The 20,990-nt window shown below is 30.8% G+C and overlaps 1 protein-coding gene across 1 annotated transcript in view; it reads left to right on the top strand.

Moving 5' to 3' along the window:
• The first annotated feature begins 9,434 nt into the window (after nt 1-9,434).
• Nucleotides 9,435-20,990, top strand: part of LOC127717790 (ankyrin repeat domain-containing protein 33B-like) — a 50,014-nt gene continuing 38,458 nt past the window's right edge. The window contains exon 1 of the mRNA XM_052223617.1: nt 9,435-9,574. The gene's annotated coding sequence lies outside the window, so the exon portion shown is untranslated. The remainder of the gene's footprint in view (nt 9,575-20,990) is intronic.

Below are 20,990 nucleotides of genomic sequence, written 5' to 3'. Positions count from 1 at the left end.
TCTTAGACCACATTCATTCTGTGTCAGAAACCTGTGCTGTGTCAAATATTTAATAACAATCCAAATTCAGTGCTGTATCAAGCTTGAATGTTGTGTCCATACTTGCCCCAACTGTTCAGGGTTCGACCTCTGCGGTCGTATCAAGCTGCGCCCAGCGGAGCATTTTATTTATATTATGAACATGTACAATGGTCTATAATTATGGTTTTTGAATAATTTTAGTGTCGAGGAATGTTTATTGTGAACTAATTTATTTAAACATCCGTAGTATTTTAGAAAACAGTTGATAATTTTCGGAGTATATATAATATCACTACACGTATTATGTTAAAGATTATTAATAGGGATGTTCTCTTTTTCATTTTTTGCTTATAATTTTATAATTTGTAACCCTTCTTGTTTTTCCTATGCATGCAATGCATTTCGATATTTTTGCCCAGCAGTCCCTATATTTATCACAATATTTTGAAAAAGCGTATATCAAAAATACAGTTCTGACAAAAATATTTTTTAAATTGTTTTTATTTCTAAAATATGTTTAATACAGTTTAACATATATTTCTAAATACAGTCATACAATAAACGAAGCGACACTTCTTTCCCACCAAAAATATTGATTTTTTTTTCAGATTCTTGCATCTCAAAAACAAGCTCATGGACTTTTCTATAAACATAGTTCGTTTTATTGGACACTTGATTTCATTAATGAAAATTTTGTCATGTCCTGCATTTTGACTTTCAGAAACGAAAACTCTTATTGAAATGCAAACATTTCACTAATGCACATCATACTATATATTATCATAAAAGTTTCAATTTAACAAGTCGAAATTCACTTGTTCAAGTACTTGTAAATACATTATTATATTTCATTTTGTTTTTGGTTGAAGAGTTCCTGATGAAGGTAAGTGACACATGGACTAATAGTAATCAGACTAAGCTGACTATACGGTATGGGTTTTGCTCATTGTTGAAGGCCATACAGTGACACATAGTTGTTAACTGCTATGTCATTTGGTCTCTGGTGGAGAGTTGTCTCATTTGCAATTATACCACATCCTCATATTTTTATAGATGAGCGAGAATAGTGCACAGAAGGTTCAGAGCTTCACAACTCTTCCTTATCTTGTTTAAATCAGACATAAAACTGTTTTCTGTATAAATCTATATAAGATTCGATGCATTACCCGATAATGACATATTTAGGTTTTTGTCACTATTATTCAATAAAACGATAGTTGGATATCCTGAAGGGATTTGTAATCATTATTCAATAAAAACGACCATAGTTGAATATCCTGACGGAATGTGTCATCATTATTCAATAAAATGGTCATCGTTGGATATCCTGACGAAATTTGACATTATTATTCAATGAAATGATAGTTGGATATCCTGACTGACGGCATTTATCATCATTATTCAATAAAACGACAGTTGGATATCCTGATGGAATTTGTCATCAATATTCAATTATAAAAAGGAAGTTGGATATTCTGACGAATTTGTCATCATTATTCAATAAAACGACAGTTGGATATCCTGACGGAATTTGTTATCATTATTCAATAAAATGACAGTTGGATATCCTGACGGAGTTCGTCATCATTATTCAATAAAACGATAGTTGGATATCCTGACGGGATTGGTCATCATTATTCAATAAAATGACAGTTGGATATCCTGACGGAATTTGTCATCATTATTCAATAAAACGACAGTTGGATATCCTGACGGAATTTGTTATCATTATTCAATAAAATGACAGTTGGATTTCCTGACGGAATTTGTCATCATTATTCAATAAAACGATAGTTGGATATCCTGACGGGATTCGTCATGCTATGAATCTTATGCTTATAACAATATTAAGTCAAGTACTAAACGTAACTTTTAACTCAACGGATCATGGTCTCGTAGTTTCAGAAGTCTTATATTTATTTGAAAAGAGAAAGTTTTGACCTTCAGTTATCTGCCTTTCTTCTTTATTAATATGTTAAGGCGAAAGATTATTTTAGATTTGAACGGTTACTCATTTGAACAAGCAAATTGACGTACAGTATGTGGTTTTTTTCTGTAAGTGTTGCACAAAACGATAATTTTTTAATGTTTTTTTGGATGGTTTTATATCTACATTATACAAGCAAAAACTATTTAGGAAAGAACTATATCTTAGTAGAAATAACTTTTGCCTGAACCTATGTTCTATACGTAATGCCAAATAAAAAATAAATAAGTACAAGATCAATTGCTATGCTTAAAACTTTTATCATTAATATATATGTACGTCCTAATTTCTATCAATACTTATATATAATGAAATGGTTCAGAAAAATTTAATTATAAAATGTTTTTCAATACGAAGGTAGAATTTGGTGCACTAGCGTCTGGGTCCTTAATTGTAAACCTTGCACAATTAGTCCCGAATTTCATGTTGACATTTTATAGTGGATAAGTTTTATGAAATTATCTAATGACACTAAAGAATTTATGGACTTGAAGAAAAATAACTTCTTTATTAATTAATGAATCTTTGTTAGGAGGTGCTCGCTATTTCAACGGAGATTTTTATAAGGTTCTGGATGGAGGGGGTGTCCTTATTTTCTATATTCCTTATTTTTTTGGGCTATTTTCTCTATTCTTTTTTTTTTCCCATTATTCTCTATTTTTATGTTTCAGCACATCATTGATCTCTATTCTGTATTTTTTGGCCTATTTTTCACTATTCTCTTTGCCCTTTATTCTGCACTATCCAGACCCTCTTTTATATTGACATTGACTTACCGACAATACAAAACGAACAAATCAACATTAAGAAGGCATCATCTGTTATGTTATCAGTTCATCGTTTAGGAAACTTATAGACAAACAAAACAGTTACCGTGCTAACCGACAATATGACAACAAAATGCATTATGCAGAAGAGTCGTCCAAAACAATTGTTTTAAAAGATTAGTATAATCAAGACTTATTTTGGTTATCTGCGATGTAGAATTTTGAAATTAAAGTAAGATTTCTGAGTGGACGTTGTAATGTCAAAGCTGATACCGCCTCGAGGCTACATGCAAATAGCTCAGTTTTAAATTTTTAACTTTCTCATACTAGTATACTGACAAGCAATAATTGCAGTACTCTTTAACTAGATATGAATTATTGAAACATTTTTCGCTTACCTTTTATTTTTCTAGATTGTACAAACTTGTTGTTGGACTTAGAAATAGTCGAAGGACGATTGCAAGTCAAGGGTCGAGCTGAATCTACATCTGGGATATATCGTAAGCACATAAAGATGTACTTTTAGTAAAGAGTAGGAGTTAAAACCGATATAATGTGATGACAAAAGAGTCAATCGCCTTTAATCCTAGACACATGATTGAAAGCCATGTCTATCTTCTGTTCCCTTTTACAACGTTAAAGTACATTCTTGTTATATACATTTGTTGGTTCTGGACTTTTATGGTATTTGCTTGTTTACATAATTGGAATAATGTATGTAATTTGGGGGTTCCTTTGCTTAGGATAACAAATTTTGAATAAATGTTACTAATTGTTTGTTCATGTATTGCCTTCAGTACAATGGTTTGGAAAAATGACGGAAGAAGAACTTGTGCAAAAAAATCTACCACAGGCGAATCTACTACTTCATTGTATTAATTATTCCTCTTTGATATCGTAGATTCTAGTAACCTAGGGGGGGGGGGTTGAAATTTGAAAAAAATAGGCAGGACAGGAGTTTTGAGTAAAAAAAAGTCAGGATAACAATTAAGGTTAAAAAAAAGTCAGGATAAACTTTAAAAAAAAAGGCAGGATCGAATAGAGTGAAAAATAAAAAGGCAGGACAGAGATTACAACTAAAAAAAAAAAACAAAATTTTTCATCCTAGCAGCCACCCCCCCCCCCCCCCCCCCCCCATTAAAAATCAAATGGTAGCTCCCTAAGGAGATACAATGGATATGTATTGGTTCGTGAAACTAACCTCATCAAATATACTAGGACGCCAGACGTGCGTGTAGTCTACAAAAGTCTAAAAAAAAGATATTATAAGCCTGAAGGCCGAATGGTATCTGTTTACATACCAACGCTAATTAATTGTGTCTTTTATTTGTTAGACAAAATAACTATTTATGTGACGTCTTTTCATAATTACAGTTTTCTTACATAGACCCTATTATCGGTGAACTCAAATAACAACATAAACTATAATGGATTCATTTATTTTCTACGTGGATTCAGGAAAAAAAAAACTCTATTTTTCTTGATAGATGATTTCGTGGTTTTTGCCAATGTCTGCAGACAAGCCTATGTACAATTGTGCTTCGTTGAACATTAAAAACATTTTATCATCTTTACCTTTATACTGAAGCCATTTGCGTATTTGCCTTAGGAAATTGAGACAAGACTAAGACAAGCTATTCTAATTGAAAACGGATTTTTTTTGTAATTACAAAAGCTTTGTTTCTGCAGGGCATTTGATGTTAAAAACTTCTTTTATCTAAAATGACAACTCATTATCTATTATGCTAGATGCGATAGTTTTATTGTAATATCAGGCAATTGTCGGATCTTCTATCATATAAATCGTGCATTTACATAAACGTCCTTTTGAAAGATTAATATGTGTTGACGAAGAATGGTTATTTTATTAAAAGTCTCAATATTCTATCAATCTACTTAATTCTATAGTATCATACAATAGAACTCTACCAAACAATTGATATCTCCCTTTTCATACAGTGTTTATCGAGTTACAAGGGTAATTTGAATTGAATATTAATTGAGTACGCTGGAAGAGAAACCGGAATGAATCAACGTGAAGGTCTAATTATGAGTTCCAATTATTTTCCGATGGTCACTAATCCCTTGTTAGTAGAAGCTTATTTAATTTTCTGTAAGAAGGTATTGTTTGGATAGCATTTTGTAATACATTGAAAAAATGGCGAGTTATACAATTATTATACTCAGTCTAAACATCATATAGATATAGGAAGATGTGGTATGAGTGCCAATGAGACAACTCTCCATCCAAGTAACAATTTATAAAAGTAAACCATTATAGGTCAAGGTACGGCCTTCAACACGGAGCATTGGCTCACACCGAACAGCAAGCTATAAAGGGCCCCAAAAATTACTAGTGTAAAACCATTCAAACGGGAAAACCAACGATCTAATCTATATAAAAACGAGAAACACGTATGAACTACATAAACAGACGACAACTACTGTACATCAGATTTCTGACTTATGACAGGTGCAAACATTTGCAGCGGGATTAAACGTTTTAATGGTACCAAACCTTCTCCCTTTTCTGAAACAATAGTATAACATCACAACATAGAAAGACACACTATAAAATATCAATTGGAAGGCTTAACTCAATCAAAAAACGTAAATTAACACACAATGAACGAATACATTTGATCTGTGATACCTGAATGCAAATACATAGTTTATCAAAATTATAAGGGATAAATATTTTTAAGGTCAAAAGTAAATCAACAGGTTTAAACAAAGTTAAAGTATGGTAGCACTGTGAAATGTTAAAAAATATTTAGAAAATCATCACTTTTGAAAAAACCTGCGTCATATTATGCACAGGTAAATGAAAATAATTTTGTTGTTAAGTATACTTCTTCTTCTGTGTGTATAAAATCTTCCGTTTAGGAATACCAAGAAATTTCTTTAATATCAATAAAACTAATTTAACACTTGGTACATATGGGGTGAATATCAACAATAAAACTATACAATAAGTGCTAGATACAACTTCCTGTACAGGTGCAATAACAGTATTTAAGGAGAAATGAAATAATTTTGATGTTCATAGTACGAAGAAGTGAAAATTTGTAGTAATACCAAATAATCAAAGATGGTATATAGAAAAGATCCATGTTAACATTAAATAACAAAAAAAGCATTAAAAATAGTATAAACCGGTCAAATTAAAAAAAAAAGTACGATTTGAGAGTACTCGCAGTTACTGACAGCTAGTTAAAAGCCAAAACAATTAATAATAAAACATCATGCATCAGAGACTGAAATCAACAAAAACACATCCCAGGGATTTAGTATTTTAACGTCATGAACAGTCAAAGAAGACATGACTTGTGCAATGCCAAAAATAAATGTATCGACAGGTAGTAGGATAGTTAGGAGTTACTTCTTTATAGATATAAATGAACGTGTGTGTGTCTCTATACATCCCGTTTGAAAAGAAAATACAAATTTAGTTATGTTTTAATTTGCTAATGACAAAATCGATATTAGTGCCAATGTAAACTAAATTCAGAGATCTAATTACAACATTGGTACGATAACCCTTACTAATAAGTTTGTTTAAAGGTTCGATGAGTTTACACGGATCACATAGTGATTTCCGCGCTTTAAGTACAATATTACCGTAAAATTTAGGATGTGAAATACCATTTTTAATAAGTTTTCTACAGGTACAGCCAAATTTACTAATCAAATCTTTGTATCTATGAAATAATTTAGTAAAAGTTTTAAGTAATTTATGGTAACGAAATCCCTGACTTAATAATTTACCAGTGATGCATTGATTACGTTCGTTAAAATCTATGACATCACTACACACACGGGCATACCGAACGAGTTGGGATATATAAACACCGTATGATGTCGTTTTACATACTATATACTAAAGATTGAATGAATGATCACAGGGGCCTCGGTGCTAAGTAGTCCAACTACTGTATCACTACTCTGTCAACACTGTTGTTGTGAGTTCGAACCCTGCACGTAGTAGGTGCGCTTGACTCCAATCCTAATTGACTCGGATTGTAAGTTTTCCCTTCGAAGGTCAATGGTTCTCCCTGTGCAATCTGGCTACATCTACCAATAAAAACTCACCGCCACGAATAATCTATTACTAGTATTGCTGAAAGTGTCGTTTAAAACCAACCAATCAATTAATCAATGATCCTATATAGTTGCACCAGATGTGCATGACAAGCATGTCAGTACGAATGGACATTGTATGTTTTGAAACATGTAATTGAAGGTACAAAAATGTGAATTTCCTAAGGTTTAAAGTAAAGCAAACATTAAAATAAGGCAACAGTAGATTACCTTTGTTCAAACTCATCAATTGATTCGGAAGACGAATCAAGGTGACAATCACAAACTGAGGGAATCACATTAACTCTAAATGGAGCGATACCGGGTGCTTCAATAGGATAATCATTTCCTGCTTTGCATGCATTATGGGTCATATGAATGCACACTCAGTCAAAATGTCACAATCGGCAATAATATGACACAATTGGCAATGTAAAAAGTAAAATAACAAAATTAGCGAACTTCAAGGAAAATTCAAATCGGAAAGTCCCTTATAAAATGCCAAAATCAAAAGCTCAAACACATCAAATGAATGGAAAACAACTGTCATATTCCTGACTTGGTACAGGCATTTCCATATGTAAAAAATGGTGAATTAAACCAGGTTTTAAAGCTCTCTAAACCTTTCACTTGTATGACAGTAGCATAAAATTTCATAATATTGACAACGATGTGTGAACGAAACAAACAGACATAATAGGTAACAGATTGGGCGACTATTCTGGTATATACTTATAGAGATATAAGACTAAGAAATCGTGTCGCTAGTGAGACACATATATGCCGTTTCGGTCAACAGTTTTGTTTGTTACAGAAAAAATGAGGCGAAAGATACCACAGGGATATTCAAACACATTTGTTGAAACAAAACCTGACAATGCCATGGCAAAAACACAAAAAAAGATCAAAAGGCAAACAGTATACAAATACAATATAGAAAACCTAAAATTGAGCTACTCAAACCCTACAAACAAACCCAGAGTGATTTCATGTGCTCTGGAAAAGGTAAGCAGATGATGCTCCATATGCGACACCCATCCTGTTACTCATATAATACATAAGTAAGCCTGAGACATATTATACATTGCCAAATGTTTGACGATTTAAATCCCATAACACTGAAACCACTGATTTGAAACCTCAAAATTCCCAGTTATCTTTGTATTCATAAAAGATTGCACTGTGTAACTATTCAAAATGATTCTTGAATGCAACCGCGATATATTATCCCTTTTTACATTATATTTACGGACGGCAACGCGATTATTTTTTAAAAACTGATACCAATAATTTTCACATTTAGAATTATTGATTGACTTCAATAAAAGAGAGGCGTAGGATACCAAAGGGACATTCAAACTCATAAGTCAAAAATAAACTAACAACGCCATGACCAAAAAAGAAAAAAGACAAACAGACGAACAACAGTACACCAAACAACATAGAAAACCAATGACTGAGCGACACGAACCCCACCAAAAGGGTAATAAATCAAGAAAAGTGGTATGAACATATCTTGTTTAGAGTGTTAATACATGAAGAAGATATATTATATTGTTGTTCCTTATGAAAACCAAGTTATAACTTAGTTTACATGAAACTTAATACATGTACCACATTTTATTTCAGCAAGGCCTACATTTGTAAATAAATATTGAATAATGAAGAAAAATTCCTGAAAATATAAGAATAATGTTATTGTGTAAGATCTTGATCAAAGTAATATGACCATATATGTAAGGGTAGATACCAATTCATGTGTTGTTTAAACTTTAGTTCAAATAAAGACATAAGGAAATGATGTACAATTGTCAAGGAGACACATTTCCATAAAGACCCTCCCCCCCCCCCCCCCTAGTAAATCAGATGGTCGTCCCCAAAGTTGAAAGTGATATAGCTGTAGGCGTTTTAATCAATTATAATGATCCTAAATGCTAATATCAAACGCTTTTACCTCAGATATGATAAAGATAAAATGTTATCTAAAGATTTGAAAAACTTTTAATTAAAGATTAAACACATTACTTACTAAAAAAATTGCAATTTCCGTATGCTCTTTATTGGCAAAGAAATATGTTGGAAACAAATCGTTGAAATCGATTTCTAATTAGATGGTCAATTAAAGAATTGGCAAACATACAATAACAAAAAAAAAAAAAAAAACAACAACAACAACAACAAAAATCATGTAATTTATTATGACATCATACGTTTTGCCACAAGTTACTACCATTTATACCAACATTTAAATCAGAAAATGTTGTATTATGCATAAAAACATAATAATTTAATGTTGTTGTGCAAAATAAATGGCCGTTAAAGTACGCAAAAAATCCAATAAAAATTCAATCATCAGGACAAAGTTCTGTTTGTTATATTAATGGGGAAAATACGTGATATATAGAGTAATAAATTACACAATACTAGAGACAAAAACAGAAAACGTAAATATCATTTAATATTATTTCATTATTACATCTTAATTTCTTTCGAGGAAAATTAATATAAAAAATGTGACTGCATCATGAAATTAAGCGTCATATTGATTTTGTAATCTGAGTTACGAGGACTCTTGACACTATTCAATGTAGGAATAAAACGATTAAGTATCCCAGTATGACAGCATGTCAACACTGTTTCACATTTGTGTTTGGATTTTCACTCTCTGTCATTTAAGTGTTTTGGATTTGATTGTTTGTATAGTTTCAGAGGTCTGACGGTAAGTAATTATTCAGGTTGTTTTTTTCTCTCTCAGTGTTCCCTACATTAAAATTGAAAATGTTTGCACGAAAAATAAATTCAACGAAAAACTAATGAAAAAAAGTATACGTATTATAAAGATATAACAGCAAACACAAATTAGTAAATTAAACAATAAAAGAATAAATTAATAAAACCAACTTCATCAGTGCATGTTATTATGTATTGAATCGCTGTCCTTTCAGTACCTTATGGGTATTCAAATATTGCAAATCTTTCCCAGCATCACGCGTAGTAATGCTTGGAAACAGAAAAAAAAACCTTAAGATTTGAATACAAAGTTGTGGTTATCATTGATCATAAAAAGGCAAACTTGATTTAAATGCACTAATCGTGCTAAAACGATAATCTTACAAGTCACGTCTCGTCTTACTTTCTGTTCTGATCCATTTAAAGTCAACCAATGTAATTAGTTTGTATACCGCTTCATGTGTGACGTTTTGAAGACAAACCATAAAGATCCTTAAAAGGTCATCATAATTGAGAATTCAACAGGGTATTTCCATATCCTTGCCACCAGCAAATGTTCTGTATCTTAATCAGATTGTGGATTTCATGCAGCAATGTTTAAACTGCATATATTACAGTTAAAACGATGTAAGTTTATTTCCTCGGTATTTCTTTCAGTCACAAAAGTCTTAAAGACTACTGGAATTAGATCCACAAAAGGTCTATATCAAAGCATTTGTTGGCAAAACCTTTCGGAATTTTGTTTTTCTACAATTTTCACATCAAAATGTTATTTAGTACTTTCGATGTTGCTGTTTAAATTATGTTGAAACAAAATAATAAAGAGGTATGTCCATTACCCCTGTATTTGTTTCATTCAAAATCTGAAAATTGCATATTCTACTGGAAACTGAATAATAAGAGTCTGCATGAATATATCATATACTTAAACTTTTTAACAATTTTGCAAAATTTCAATTGAAAAAATGTTATTCAAAGGTGCATATTGCGTTGGAGGGCATTTATACGCAGAAGTTCAAATTTTGCATGTTTAAGTAAAATCTGAATCGGAAGACGTCGCAGTCTCAGAGGATATAATGTGTATCATTCGCTACTCCATAAAATGTTTTCGGGGTTAAGATGTCGTTCATTTGCGGTTTTAGGACATGCTAAAATTTGTCACTATCTGTACAAATTCCAGTTTTTTGTCAATATTTAGATGTTTATAGTTTAGTGCTCTGAAATGCGACACGAATATGTTTGCACCTCAGAGAACACGTATGGAGCTGTGTTGCTGTGAATTTTATAAATGTTGATAGACTAATCAAAAATGGCCTATGGTTTGATAAAGATTAATAGCAATTGACCCTACTTCAGTTAATCGTGCCTTCATCAGCAGTCGAACTCGTTTTGTTGAGACTTCAACGGCAAAACCAAATTCACTTTGCCCTGTTCCTCAGACAACTCGGCATTTAGACTATATACAAATATAACTATATATATTTATTCGTGTGGTGCATTTCGTTGTTGGCTTAATTAAGATTTGAAGAACAAGAATGGTGCAACATGTTGAGCAGAATATGGTGACCCTACCGAAGCATCTAAGATCAATCCCAGTTTGTCTCGCCTGCGACAAAAGTCGCGGAAAGCGAAACATAGGTGTTGCTTTTTTATTAACAAAGATATAAAAAGATTAACTATCGAACAAAATTCACACGAAAGGACGCAGTCTTAATCAAATTAATTTTTTTGTTTTGATATTAATGAACATTTGTTAAGAAACATGAAAATGTTTTCCAATGACCATTATTTTAGAATACCATGAAACAACATGATATTTAAAGATCACAAATCATCGGACTTGGAAGAAAACCGAAGCAAACGTTGTATTAAGACAACAGCATGTGTTGAATGACAAGTATCTTTATATTTGCAATATAATTATTTTCTAGTTTATATATAGTATGATAATCTTTTTGTACTCTTTTATGCACAATAAACCTTTACTTGCTAGACTTGTGTCAGTAGATTCTCTGTTGTAAAATCATATCAAATAATAAATTATGCATGATTATTTGTATAAAGTCTACATCACAGTCACGTATTGTGTTCCGAATTGATGTTCGGTAAAGATCAGTTTGTACCCTTGGGTATTATATCTGTCCATGGTCGATATTTTAATCCCTTGACATTATTAAATTGTATAAACAAATGGTTATTGTTACAATTTCACAAACGGTATTTATATTGGAAAGGAATTGAATCAATAGTATATGTCATTGAAATTTTAAAAACTTTGAATTATTTAAGGCATTTCTATGACTTGGTACAGACATTTCCTTATGTAGAAAATAGTGGATTAAACTTGGTTTTATAGCTAGCTAAACCTCTTACTTGTATCACAGTCGCGATATATTTATATTTTAGATGTTCAACAAAACATATAGTATGATAATAGTTTTGTGTTCTCTTTTATTTACACTAATATGTCACCACTAGCGAGACTTGTGTTATTAGATTGCTGTTGTAAAATCATATGAAAAAACAAAATTATTCATGTGTACATGTATATCAGAATTGTCGTTCTATAAAAATCGTTTTTTACCCTTGGGTATTAATCAATCCCTTGCAATTATTCTGTCATATAAATACAAATTGTATAAATACATAGATACGTTATTGTTACGATTAAGTAATCGATATTTAATTTGGAAAGCAAATTAAGCAATATCATATGCTCTACAAATGTATGTTTTTCAAACTTTGAATTATCAAAATATTGATTGTTTTATTTCCTTCATTTATTTGAAGTTGAAATTATATATTATTTTGATTTTAAATTGAAAATTGACATATAAATTGTAAATGATTATGTGTTTCATTCCGTATTTGTACTGCTATTGCTATGTTCTATGACTTTCTTTTTCAACTTATCAGTAAACAAATTGTTATCACCGCGAGACCAAAATATGATCACATTAATCAACCAGTAAATCTCCTGACAAAAAACTAGTCTAAACGAAACATAAGCAATGTCTTATTTGTCATTATTATGCGTTGTTTTCATGTTTTAGTAGCATGTGAATAAATAACAAGATACATGTATATCATAACCTTACGGTGAATTAAAGAGGTTGCAACTCTGAAGTTCGATGTGCGCATTCATGACAGGAATCATGTCAATATTCCCTCATATTTGGTTTTACTTTTAGTTGTTCATTTCTTCACACAAGAGACTAGTATGAATGATAGGTTACATGGTGTATGTTTGTATTTGTGAATATAAGGCTTGTTTGTGAAATCGGATAAAGTACTTCATATAAGGTTCACTTTTCAACTGAGAAGTTTATCGTTTATGTCTAGTTACAAATCTTCTCTTGAAGAACTTATGATGTGATCCAGTTACGCCAAAAAGAGGCACAACACATCAACAAGTAATGTTTGTACATGTATGCATAACGAGATGCACATTAATTCGAATCTTTCAGTTTCAGGGCAATGCATGTAATGTGCAATGAGCCTTTTGATATTACACGACTTATTTGTCTCCCTTGTTTGACTAGAAAATTAAATCATTTATATTGGATTTTAATATTACACAAACAGAGGTGTATTTTGTTTGTACTTAAAGCTGTTTTTTCTCTAAATGTTAAATTCATTAAAAATTATCAGATAGATATTTGAAGTACACATGCTAGATTCTATGATTAAAATATATATATATCTTCATTGCAGTATGTTATCAACATTTAAACATATCAGTACAGCTTATGATCTAGAACTTGAACTCAGCCAGTTAATTAGCTAGCTCAAGAATTTGCTAATTATATGTTAGATAATATTTGGTCATGTTTTATGAATATTTAAAGCTCGAGACGTAGCCGAGGGTTTTAAATGTTCATAAAACATGACCAAGTATTGTCTGACCAATTTAGAACATATTCACACCTTCGAATGACATAACTTAGAATATAGCAAAGTGCTCTCGACCAATGAAATTGTAGGATTGGATGCCTCTTAATTGTGAAGAATGAATGTAAATCATGTTCTTAGTAAGGGATTATCCTATTATTTGGGTCTATTTACAGTTCAAAACAAAGAGTTTCTATAAATGAGTTACAACTGCCCTGAAGCACATTTATCAGATTGGAAGGATTTATCACACAGTGATTGAAACTGACTAAAAGTTGACTTGTGAAACAAACACAAATCTCAAAATAAGTTGGAAGTTTACTGTTACAGTAAAATGTGTACCGTGAATGTTATTATGAAAATATTAATAACTTCAAATTACTAGAAAATTAAACAATACCAAAGCAAAGAAAAAAAAAGAAAAAAAAATCCTTCAGATAAAAAAAATAACCTAAATCTATAGCTTTCCAAAACTTTGATTACTTGATCAGTGGTTGGGAAGAATAGTTATTTCCAATATTCCGATAAAAAAAACAGGAATTTAATTTTGAACATATTAAAAACTTTTAAAGGCATTATTTTTGAACATTTCCCTGAAATAATGAAATATTATTTGATGTAAAAAGCCGGACCAAAATATTGGCTGTGAAATAAAATTTAGTTGTAACTCAAATGTATTAAATTGATTTAAACTGTAAATAAAAAAAAGGATAATTCCTCACTAAAATATTACATGATTTACATGCATACTCAAAATCAAGAAACATATCCAATTCCTACCTTTTCTTTCTACTGTTGTGTCACCTAATATCTATAACGCTTTTTAAAAAAAAATATTTCCCAAATGATATGAAAGACCTTACATCACTAAAACTAATCCATAAATGACATGCCCAAAAAGGAAGTCATGCATCAATTATAAACATTGCACTGACAATGAAACTAATTTTTGAATAGATCATTTGAGCCTTGAGCACTTTACAATATTCTAAGTTTGTAAGTCTAGGTTAGTCTATGGAAAGGTATATACTATGACATTTAGAGCGAGGGGCTTGCCCCGAGCTCTTAATTTCATAGTATATACCTTTTCATAGACTATCCAATTTAGCACATATTTACAACTCGAGTAATCTTTTAATTGGTCTATTGATAGTTTATTTTGGCTGACTACTTGTATCACAGGTGTTTGTAAAAAGGAGCTCATTAACGAAGTTTTGTAAATCTACTCACTAGTATTATTGTAAAATATGTGATTTCAAAAGGCCCTTCACTTCAGAATGAAAAGATGGTAGCGACTGGTGTAAGTATGTATACTGATATAAAGCGGTGTTTACTATACATTTCTTCTTACATGGTAAGATGACAAAATAAATTGACCAAAAGCAGGCAATAATTAAATTGCAGTGGACGCTTTACATGTTTTGAAAACATTTTTTAATTTCACAGTAAAACTAAAGCTATAATAAAATTTGAAACTTAGAGATAGTTTGTCCCCATAGATATAGTCTAGCAGATAGGCATTAAAAAGCAACTACCAATAGATCAGAGATTATAGGTTTTGTGTTTTGTGTTTTTTTTTTTATTATTTCAAAGTAAAAACTAAAAGATTTATCAGAATATGTTTATATGTATATATAGGTGGCACATTATCTTCAATCAATTCATGACGAAATAGATCACCTTCCTTAAGAAAGTTTAAAAAATTATCACCAAGTTGCTTTAATTTTCCTGCACAAGGTTTCATAGTACACACTTTTCTGTGTACAAAGTAATTGCATGGATGATACATTATCATAATTTTAAGATATCGTTGTACTCTAATCAAGGTATAAAGAACCATATGTATTACCCTTTATTTAAATAATAAAATTTGCAATTGTCAAAAACAATTTTTAGATCCAAAGATTTTAATAGCAGAATATTTAAAAATCAACGTGAAAACTAATTACAAACTATTTAATTTAATTTGGAACACAGCATTTTATTTCAAAATAGCCAGTGGCAATTTTTGTTTTAAATATCTTGATTACGATACAATGAAATCTTACCCTTGTGGTCATTCATGCGTAGTTACTTAGTACACAGGAAAAGTATGTACTATGAAAATTAGAAGGCAAATATAAGCAATTTGATTGGACGAGAAGTTGTAAGTATGTGCTAAGAGAATGATAATCCCTTACTTCATGATACGTAACGCTGGTACTTAATCATGAAGAAAGGGATTATCATTCTCTTACATATACAAAATAAGCCTCTCGTTGTAATAATCAAACTTTGATATTAGCTCACTTTTAGTGTTAACATGTTCATTAAAAGGGATGTAAATCATTTAGTGGTCATTTCAACAGATGGAATGAAAGAGAAATGAGATAGTTATGTGATAACATAAAGGGATGTAAATCATTTAGTGGTCATTTTAACAGATGGAATGAAAGAGAAATGAGATAGTTATGTGATAACATAAAGGGATGTAAATCATTTAGTGGTCATTTCAACAGATGGAATGAAAGAGAAATGAGATAGTTATGTGATAACATAAAGGGATGTAAATCATTTAGTGGTCATTTCAACAGATGGAATGAAAGAGAAATGAGATAGTTATGTGATAACATAAAGGGATGTAAATCATTTAGTGGTCATTTCAACAGATGGAATGAAAGAGAAATGAGATAGTTATGTGATAACATAAAGGGATGTAAATCATTTAGTGGTCATTTCAACAGATGGAATGAAAGAGAAATGAGATAGTTATGTGATGTAAATCATTTAGTGGTCATTTCAACAGATGGAATGAAAGAGAAATGAGATAGTTATGTGATGTAAATCATTTAGTGGTCATTTCAACAGATGGAATGAAAGAGAAATGAGATAGTTATGTGATGTAAATCATTTAGTGGTCATTTCAACAGATGGAATGAAAGAGAAATGAGATAGTTATGTGATGTAAATCATTTAGTGGTCATTTCAACAGATGGAATGAAAGAGAAATGAGATAGTTATGTGATGTAAATCATTTAGTGGTCATTTCAACAGATGGAATGAAAGAGAAATGAGATAGTTATGTGATGTAAATCATTTAGTGGTCATTTCAACAGATGGAATGAAAGAGAAATGAGATAGTTATGTGATGTAAATCATTTAGTGGTCATTTCAACAGATGGAATGAAAGAGAAATGAGATAGTTATGTGATGTAAATCATTTAGTGGTCATTTCAACAGATGGAATGAAAGAGAAATGAGATAGTTATGTGATGTAAATCATTTAGTGGTCATTTCAACAGATGGAATGAAAGAGAAATGAGTCATGTGATAACATAAAAGGATAAATTATTCAAAAATGGAGATTTCTTCTGCTTCAGGTACAATTTAATCTTATATATCTAAAATACCTTCATTTTAAAAGCACAAAATGTTATATAAATCAGCTTTTCTAAAATATTTTTTTTATATAATTTTTAAATAAGGACAAAACTTCATCAATATATTTTTATTAACAATCAATTCAACATCAGGTGCTCCCTTTTTTTTTATTGACGAATGCATTGTTGTTTTTTGTCATAAACTTCCTTTTATTTTTCTTAAAACATTGAGTTTTAGGTCTGGTATAAAAATTAGATTAATTATTATGTATTTTACCTACGCCGTTGCCCCCTTTTCATTTTTTGTTTCGGAAAGGGGGGGGTCCTTTATATGTACCATTAAATAACATTGACAATGTTGAAATCTAAACTTAAAATGCTTTTGTAGTTCTATTCTCATGATTTCATATATATTACCGGGTAATTAGACAAACAACCGTACTCATGATTTTTTCTTTTGCTCTTTTTCCATGGACATTGCCTTGGGGGTTGTACACTTCGTTATTGCAAATTTTAAGAGTTTACTTTCATAATAAATCTACAATGAAAAGTCATTCATGTGTAGCATTTTATAGTGCATGGAAAGCCATGTACTATGAAAAATAGATGGAAAAATACTGATTTTCGATTTGACGAGAATGGGTAAGTATGTTCTAAGACATATTGAATCACAATGCATCGATTCATGCCGTATGAAAAAAGAACACATTGATTACAAACAACTTGTATTTCAACTCTGATACTCTCAGCCGAATAACTTTTCAATTCACTCATGCGATAAGCAGTTTTTTCGAATCAATATGTTGTTCGGTCACTCGCCGATTATATTTCTAAATCGTAGAAAAGATAAGACAATTTATTTTTGTCTAACACGATATGTCATGGTTTTATCTGTCTAAGCAGTTCTAATGTGTAAGTTATTATATATAGAATATTGAATTATTATTGTAAGATTAAAATAGTTTTACATGGAATTGCATTTACCAAGTGATTTTAAGATACTTTCATGCGATTGAACAGACTAAGCATTTTTTAATGTCCTGGATTAGTTATTTTGATCTCCTGGATTAGTTATTCTATAAATAACGTAACAACTGAGGATCAGTCCAATGTTTATTCGGTTTTGAAAACGCATGCTGAACAAAGTGCAAATGCAATCAAAATGTTTCTTTAATTCACAAAATAGTATGTTTGTGACCTTGTGCATATCCTACAAAATCTCGGAAAACACTTTTAACATAGATGTAGTAAAATTATCAATTATATTTCTAGCCTCTAGATAGAAACATGAATGCTATTTTACTCCAGAATAACAACATCCTTGGCAAATTGACGCGGAAATTATTTTCTTGGAGATACTATAATACAAAGCATTAATGAAGATGAACAAAACTAATCATTAATGTTAGAAGCCTCTTAAGGTATAATGCATTCCAATTAGGTTTTCATATGGTTTCCATACGTAAACATGAAAAAGATACATCAACAAAGAAAACTTTACACAACAAGAGAAAGATGTATCAACAATAATGTTGTTCGCATACATGTTTGTAAAACAAAATCTTATTTTATATTATAATTATTTCAAACAAATTATTACATGTGTATATTTTTATTGTGTTAACATTTCTTTACACTGTAATGAAAGACACACCCCAATCTTAAATGAAAAAAACTAGATTAAAACTAGATTTTTTTTACAGTTTTTGTTTAAATTTTGACAGGACTAGCTTGACATAAAGCACAGTTTTTTTGCCGATTCGGTAAAACTGAAAAATGGTAGGACATTTTGCGTTATCATGAGTGCCTTTTTCTATTTCATCCCTACTAAGGATATCATTTTTTTTTCTTGGTTTGTGATATAAACACATGGAATGTTTGATAGGCAATAATACAAAAAATTATCGACACAAAAACCAGAGGAGTTTCGATCATGTTCTTTCAGAGTATACAATATTCTACAATATTATACAATAAATCAATCTCTGTATCCTTAACGAATCGACATGAACATACATTTATTCTAAACCATAGCAGAAATATGTAATAATATGTCTATAATATAACTACACGCACACTCTCTCTCTCTCTGTCTCTCTCTCTCTGTCTCTCTCTCTCTCTCTCTGTCTCTCTCTTTTACTGTATAGAAAACTGACTTTTGTCTTGTTATAATCCATTGAACATCTGCACAACGAATTATTTGAATTTCAAAGCAGTTCATTATCAGTTCATAATCCTCTTATTTCTATTTCTGTCAACAAAATGACTCTGTGGTTTAACAAAGGTCAAAGTGTTTAAGGGAGTTTGATTATCAGATGCCTTTAATTGAAACAATATGAAGTGATAAACATAGCAGAACAATATTCGATTGCCTTGACAACAGTATATTGATTTCTTATTGAAATAAGTCAAAACTTATTGGGTAAACTCGGCATTTATTTTGGAATAATAATTCTTGTTTGTATCAATCTTATTGACTTTTTTATTTACGTGCTACTCTCTCTCTCTCTCTCTCTCTCTCTCTCTCTCTCTCTCTCTCTCTCTCTCTCTCTGTGTGTGTGTATACTGTACATCTAACGATCTATTGATCTATTCTCTGCATACTGTACATCTAACAATCTATAAAATTGAGAATGGAAATGGGGAATGTGTCAAAGAGACAACAACCCGACCATAGAACAGACAACAGCAGAAGGTCACCAACAGGTCTTCAATGCAGCGAGAAATTCCCGCACCCGGAGGCGTCCTTCAACTGGCCCCTAAACAAATGTATATACTAGTTGAGTGATAATGAACGCCATACTAAACTCCAAATTGTACACAAGAAACTAAAATTAAAAATAATACATATAAGTTGTTTCTAAATTTTAGATAATTTGAAACTAAATAATTATTAAATGATTAAGTTTGGCAAAATAATACTACAACCGATTCAATTAAAACAGTTTTAGAGATAGATATAGACAAATCACTTTTCAGCAACTTTGTGTTTTATTATACATAGTCTTACATATTTGCATTAAGCCTTTTCAGCTCTGTTATCCAAATCTGCCAAAATTCCAAAAATAGTCTCATTTTGAGATCTTGCCATTAAAATTTAGATAAAGGATTACGCTTAACCCAAAACTCAGTGCTTTGCTACAAAAAATGAATTGCATGCATCCGAAGCGCTTTTCTGGATTTACCTTCATCAGGGACGCTCATGGCCGAATACTTGAAAGCAAAGGATGCATAAGAACTGAAACAGTTGAAGAGCTATATAACCGAAAAGGACCTAAAATAAACCGTTTAATAAACTTTTACAAGATCCATTTCACATAAATGTTAAAAAAAAGTGTGTAAAATATCTTTTTGAACAAGACCTTGGTTTGAATCTAAGCTGTCAAAAACTATATGTAAAATGGTTAATTTTTGTAAGTACAGAATGTCAATATTGACATGTTTATTACATCATTATTAAACCACAAGTAACTTCTCTGCACTAAAATGTCTCGGTTATACTAAACTGTTCATTAATAACTACATGTATTTATAGAATTTCAGTAGCCACATAACGTCACAGGTGTAATCTAATAAGTGGATGAGAAACTCGACTTAAATAAAGTATAAAGGAAAATCAAGCAAGATTTCAGTTTACACCTTTGTGTACAATCCGAATCTTAAAAAAACCTGCTTCTAAAACCGATATTTATTAAAACTTTTTTGTCTATAGGAAAACTCTTAGAAATCATTTTTTTTTCAATTAGAATCTCACCTGGGAATAGCTCGAGAAGACGTTATTAAATTGTAAAACTTTTATCTCATTTGTCTCATCCGTTTTGTTCTTTTGTTTGTTTATGAACAATTTAATGTTTTTAAACTATTGAAATATCAACTCATTTGTATTGATCATCTTGTCAAAGTGAAATGATCTTTTCAGATAACATCAATAAAGAAAAGAACAAAATATCTTAATGGATAAGAAATGCAGAGCAGACTGTTTGTTAAAATTCATTAGTGAAATCATAAATCATTTTCTGGGGCAAATTATCTGTATTTACTTCAGTATACAAATACAAGTTTGGTTCCCATTGAAATTCCCTTTTCCATCGTTAAAAAAATCGTTGGTTATTGAAATTCCGTTCGGAAAATAAATATAAAAGAGGGACGAAAGAT

The sequence above is a fragment of the Mytilus californianus genome, unplaced genomic scaffold (genome assembly GCF_021869535.1).
Source record: "Mytilus californianus isolate M0D057914Y unplaced genomic scaffold, xbMytCali1.0.p SCAF_10, whole genome shotgun sequence".
NCBI classification, from domain to species: domain Eukaryota; kingdom Metazoa; phylum Mollusca; class Bivalvia; order Mytilida; family Mytilidae; genus Mytilus; species Mytilus californianus.
The sequence above is the reverse complement of the archived record's forward strand: the minus strand, read 5'-3'. Positions and strand labels throughout refer to the sequence as shown.